Source organism: Trichechus manatus, unplaced genomic scaffold, assembly GCF_000243295.1.
Source record: "Trichechus manatus latirostris isolate Lorelei unplaced genomic scaffold, TriManLat1.0 scaffold00009, whole genome shotgun sequence".
In the NCBI taxonomy this organism is placed as follows: Eukaryota; Metazoa; Chordata; class Mammalia; order Sirenia; family Trichechidae; genus Trichechus; species Trichechus manatus.
This window is the reverse complement of record NW_004443945.1, coordinates 13,350,997-13,357,698: the sequence shown is the minus strand read 5'-3', so window position 1 is coordinate 13,357,698 and position 6,702 is coordinate 13,350,997.

The window sequence follows — 6,702 nt, the reverse complement described above, 5'->3', positions numbered from 1 at the left end:
TTTTATGTATGCCCCACTGAATTTATTTTAAAAAGCAATATCTAAAGAAATCCACAAGTGTTCTTTCAGTAAGAGTAAAATGTAAATGTTAAGTGACAAGAACATATTGGGTCATGGCAGGTTTTTTTTTGTTGTTGTTGTTGTTTTTCCTTCTGTTGTGGTTGGGTGCCATCAAGTAAACTGATGGTGCGTAGTGCAATCGAAAGTGTCTTAAATTTGATGGACGATTACATGACTTTTCTACTATGCATTAAAATAAAAGCATAACAATTCATCCATGTACAATCTAAAAACTTCTCAAGTATCTCCAGGGGTGCATGTGCCGTGTTTGAGGTAACATTGGCATTGGGTTGAAGTGGAATCAGTTGTGGGGTGGAATCTGGCCTTATTCACTTACTAGTAGTGTGATTTCGGCAAGTTACTTGCTTGATAAGTTTTGGTTATTTCATCTTTTAAAATAGTGTCTAGAGTTGGGTTCCCCTAGGATCAGACCCTGAGACAAAAAATCGAGTGTGAATAGTATTGGGGATCCTAAAACGCAATGGTAGAGCAGTGGGAAAGTGAGCTACAAGGCAAAACGGAAAGCAACACCAAAAATCAAAAAACTCCTTTGTTATTGAGTCCTTTGTGACTCCAAGCGACCCTATAAGACAGAGTAGAACTGCCCCATAGGGTTTCCAAGGAGCGGCCGGTGGATTCCAACTGCCGACCTTTAGGTTAGCAGCCGAGCTCTTAACCACTGCGCCCTGATGGCAACACAGGATATGTTAATGAGCAGGTTACCACTGTGGGCATTTGGGACTGAATCCCACTGGGGACCCATGAGTGACAGTGAGGAACATGTCTCAGAGTTAACTGATACAAGGGGCAGGGAAGCTAGGGTATTAATCTATCAAATACAGCTCTTTATTGATTGAAGGCTGCTCCTGGGAATGTTAACTCCCTAGCATTTCTGGTCTGCTCCATGCACAGCCTCACATGCATCCGCAGCCAGAGAACATCCTGAGGCAGAGAAGTGCCGGTGTTTGCAGGAGGAAGCTGTTGACCTGTCTGGGAATGGTGAGTGCTAAGGGAATACAAACAGGACACCAACAAAGTCTCCTCCATGGGAATAATAACACTTGCCTCAAAGTGATCAGATATAGGCACTTAGCATAGCTACTTTCATGTAGTAAAGTTTAATAAACATTGGCTAAGATTATTACAGGGGCCCAGGTTGCACAGTGGTTAAGAGTTCAGGCTGTTAACCAAAAAGCTTGGCAGTTGGAATCCACCAGCTGCTCCTTGGAAACCGTATGGGGCAGTTCTACTCTGTCCTGTAGGGTTGCTATGAGTGGGAATTGACTCTACGGCAACAGGTAATGGTAATGGTAAGATTAATACAGATGGTTCTCATCTTGGACTATAATTCATCTCACCAATCTGCTGGGCTCCAGTTCAATATTCTGTAGCAATCTCACACTATGTGAGGCTTTGCTTTTGTATGTCCTCAAACTATTTCTTCTATCTAGTTCCGGTTGCCATCGAGTTGATTCCAACTTATGGTGACCCCATGTGAGTCAGATTAGATTTGTGCTCCATAAGGTTTTCAATAGCTGATTTTTTGGAAGTAGATCCCTAGGACTATTTTCTGAATGGTGGACTTGAACTGCCAAAAAAATGTTGGCAGCCGGGCGTGTCAACTGTTTGTACCACCCAGGGCCTCCATTTTTTCTATACCTCTTGGTTAATGTGTCTTCATGCCAACTGGCCAATTAGCAAAACTTTAAGAAGTATGTTCTTCTCTCTCTATTTTAATGTGATATTATTGCCCTTCCATAACATGGCATTTTAGAGGATTTTCCTCTTTTTAATATTTGTTCACTTGGTTTTACTCTTAACAAATATTATGCATTCAAATTGTTTTAAAAATAACTTTTTTTTTTTTTTTTACCAATAATATGAGAATTTCATACTCATATAAAGATCAAGCAATTATGTCTAATCCTACCACTGGGCTAAACACTGCTAACATTTTGATATATTTTTCAGGTCTTCATGTATTTTTCTGGACATTTGTTGGTCTTCTGCCTAGCACTAGCCCCATCCTTTTTCCCTCATAACTTCCCCTGGATTTGTTTGGATGTAAACACCCATCCACCACTATCTATAGCTGTTGTTGTTGTTAGCTCCTGTTGAGTCAGCCTCCAGCTCATTGTAACCCCGTGTGTTACAGAGTAGAACTGCTCCATAGGGTTTACTTGGCTGCAGTCTTTACAGAAGCACATTGCCAGGGCTTTCTTACATGGAGCTGGTGGGTGAGTTCAAATTGCCAACCTTTAGGTTAGCAGCCGATCAAAAACCACTTGTACTACCTAAAACCAAAACCAAACTCATTGCCGTAGAGCCAATTCCGACTCATAGTGATCCTATAGGACAAGGTAGACCTGCCCCGTAGGGCTTCCAAGGAGTGGCTGGTGGATTTGGACTGCCAACCTTTTGGTTAGCAGCTGTAGCTCTTAACCACTGCATATCACCTAGGCTCCTTCTATGCATAGAAGCCATATGGTTTGGTAGGACTGACCCAGTCCACCTCTAGGAATGGTCTTAACTGGCCTAGGTCGTTCAGGATAATCCCATCTTCTTGATAGAAATTTTGGTTCAGGGATATGCATGTAACCCAAAAGTAGCCATAATACCTACAATGACCCGATCAGATGTAATAGAAGGGCCTTTATTTGATGATTGGGAGAGAGACACCCTTCCCCCCTGCTGGACCAGAGTGAGAAAGCCTATAGCCTTGATTGCTGATGACAGCCTTTCATCTTATGAATCTTAGTGGCCTAAACCTTAGCTACCACTGTGGATGACAGAGTAGAGAGAAGTAAAGAAAGAAATGGTTGGATCTGTTCTAAGACATAGCCAACTTGAGAGACTCCTGAATAGGGATAATTCAAGTCTCTCTTGTATATCGAAACAAGTTGCCGAGAATGTTTTCTTAAAGCTCCTCATGAAAGACTAGAATTCATAGATGTTGATAATATAAATAATCATTTTTCCATAGCTTGGGAGGAGGTCTAGGGTGAGTGTAAATCCTTTTGGAAAGCCACATGGTTTTAACAAATACTCCCGAAAAATACCTCCCATCTTTTCTTTCATAAGGAAATGTGTTAGAATGTTTGCATTTCTCAGGGGAAGAGGAAGTGAAAGAAGAAGAGTCCTGGCTTTCTCTTCTTATGAAAGGCTCAAAGGTTTGGTGCCAGGGTAGCATTGTGCTCCAAACCCAGCCACAGGCATGTGGGAGTGATTGTGTTTATTGGCCACATGTTCAAATGTGGAAAAGGATGAGAGATTGCTGAGGTCAAGGATACTGAATCCTCAAACAGATCCTTGTTACACCTTTAAGTTCCTGGGGAGCTCTGAGGAGGGGACACTTATGAGAGCTTTGACTCTAGGTCCCTGGTTCCAGCCACCTGGACTGGGTCACATGATGCTACTATGGCTCAGACTGCCTCTGTTTGAAACCAGCCTCCCTAATTTTCTACCTTTATGATTGCAGGCAAGTTACATAAACCCAGGGAGCCTCAGTTTCCTCATCTATAAGAATTATAATAGCACTTACCTCATAGGATTGTGGTGAGGATTAAATACGAAAATTATTGTAAAACACTTAGCACAATATCTGACACAAAGTAGCTGCTCAGTAAATACTAACTACTACTAGCTGATACATGGTGGTACAAATGGTTAACACACTCAGCTGCTAACTGAAAGGTTGGTGGTTTGAGTCCACCCAGAGGCAACTTGGAAGAAAGGATCTATTTCCAAAAGATTACAGCCATTGAAAACCCAACAGAGTACACTTCTACTCTGATACCCAGTTGAAATTGATGCGATGGCCAACTGATACTGATACCGCTACCACTGCTATTGCTGCTGTTGTTATTATCATTTGCCTAATTAGACTTAAGAAGACTATAGTAGAAACAGAGATCTTATCCCTAGACCCGGACCCTAAACTTGTGTTTGTACTCTTACCCCTCCTATTGTGAGGAGACAATATGAAGGAAAAGTAAACTAAGTCTCTGCCTTAAGAGCTCTTGTCCTGGAGCAGATTCACCCCATCTTTTGGTCTTCCCAGGGTAGGGGTATCTTCAGCAAGAGACGTTTCCCCAAGTCTTTCATACCCCACTAGCCCCATGGAAGATACATTCTCCAAGGAGACAAGCCGGAGAAGCCTTCTCACACATGACAGGGCATCAGTCTCTGCTCAATTTGATGAAAACCCTGCTCCTAGCACTGCTGCCTAGCAGCATCCTTGGCTGTGATCCTTCTTGTGATATTCCTGGGCAGTGGCTGGAAGGAGGGAGCAAAGAGTTGTGAGAAGAGGCGACTTGAGCTGTCCCTAGAGTTCCTGATACTGTAGAACCTTTGTAATGCAAATTTGGACATTATTTCTGGTTTATAAAGTGCCTCATCAATATTTCCTACAAATCCTATTGAAGATTAAAAAGCATAGCAGAGCTCCTTAGAGAAAATATGAAACACATGTGACCCACTAGCATAAAAATTCATGCATATAATTTCTAGTAATCCACGGAATATTAGCAATAGATTAATTTAGGTGGAGATGGGGTATGGTATGAATGAGTTTGAGGACTGGGGCTTAAAACAGGCAAAGGGAAAAGAAACCATTATCTTCTCTATTCCAAGTGCTTTATATACGTCCCTTCATAGAAAGAGCTGTTCAGTGTGCTGAAGAGTAAACTGAGCCTAACATCACAGAAAATAGCAGCAGAGTTCAGATTCAAACGTAGGTCTGTCTGATTCGAAGTCCATGTCTTGTCCATTAGCACTCTGCTCTACTTTCCTTTAAACAGAAAAAACTGTCCTGTGAGGAAGCTAGACAGAGCTTTTACATCAGTAGTTTGCACCAAGATAAGACAGCACACCTGCCATCACCGTGATTATTTGACAATGTTCTACAAGTGTTGGTCCACTTATGTATCAAAATGTTTATTCTCCTAGACCTCAACAGAGGCATCTGTTCTGGCAAGGCCAGACTCCACCATATGTGCCTTTGCCATGCTGTTTCTTACATCCGGGATGCCCTCTTCCCATCAATTAAACAACAGATACTTCCTCCCGCCTATTTCCTGTTATTCCTTTCTGCCCCTGTCCCCAGTTTTGGTGGTCAGGCTTGCAACTTTCAACCCTAGGTCAGATGGCAGACGTCAATACTTGGGTTTGTTTCCGAAGCGTAGCCCTAGGAATAAACAACATATTTTAAAAACTGCATGATAAGTAGGTACAAAACTGAAAATAGATAAATGTTCCCAGGGCTGGTGAGGACGAAAACAGAAGAGAAGAGAATCAGGGGGAGAGGTTTTATGTAAGTGGGTCTCTAACAAGCTGGCTTTCAGGAGACTAAATCCTGGAGGTGAGGTAGGTGACGGAATCCTCGTTAGTTTGGGGAATTTGAGAGCAGAGATTAACAGTGTCCCCAGACTCCAGGGCAGAACCTGGAGAAGTGGCAAATCTCTAGATCTTCCTCTGCTTCCACTTAATATGGGGCAATATAATGATGCTCTAGAAGGGGCCCTGAGGCAGTTTCCTGTGTAGGGTAAATAGAAGGTGTCCCCTTCAGAGCAGCCTGAACAGAATGTCCAGAGAGCCATTGTATTAAAGGGGCCTTGCATTTGGGACAATAAAGGGCACAGCTTTGAACTGTGTGGAGTGATAACCAAAGTCCAGATGGTAAGGAGGACATTCAAACAGATGTCAGTATAGATGGAGGAGGACAGCGAGACCCAACACACCCCCTGTTCCCATACCCCATCCTACTCAATTTAAACCTGTGAGAGCTGGAGGGGATCCTGGATTGGTAAAGATTAGGGTTCTGTCCCTCAGTAAAATGGGGCTGAAGATAAAAATTAAGTTCAGTGTAAACAAAAACATCTGAGTTGGTGAAGTGATATTTGGGGATAATTGAGATAGGCTGGTGAGGTAAAGAATGGCCACTCCATGCGCCATGATGGTCTAGTTTCTCTTTTTCTTTTCAGGCTAGGAATCACTTTTTCAATATGAGAAACCTTCTGTTCTTCAGCCTGAGGAAGCTTTATGTCTCTACATGCCGAGGAGGGAACAGGACCGTTACTTTGACAAGGAAGTGACTGAGAGAAGACAAGGCCCTGGGAGGGGAAGTGGTCAGGGATACTTCAGAGACAACTCCACTAGCTTTGTAATCAAATTAGTTTGCATGGGGACATTCCATCCAGCAACAGGGAAGAAAGTCATGGGTAGAATCATTAGAGATGCAGCTTACTAGCATAAAACAAGGAGAAAGATTGGTGTTAGACTCTACAAGTCACAAGTATTCACAAGTAATCAAGCTGATGTAAAGATGAGAAAAGAATGATGACATCCAGTGTCAAAAAGAAAAGCTGATGGGAGTATAAATTGTTAAAGCCTTCCGGAGGGCCATTTGGTACCATGGATCGAAATATAAACTCTTTCCCTTTGACTCAGGAATTCTAGAAACTTCTCCAAAGAGAATGATCAGACAAGTAAGAAAATATGTACTTGCAAAGAAGGTGACCCCAGCATTGGAAACCACAAACATATTAATAACCTTAGAAAGCAATGAGTTAACGTTAATGGAGGAGGAACACTTAGGAAAAGGAGGGTGAGAACGGTTGCATTATTTGAAGAAAGTAATCAATG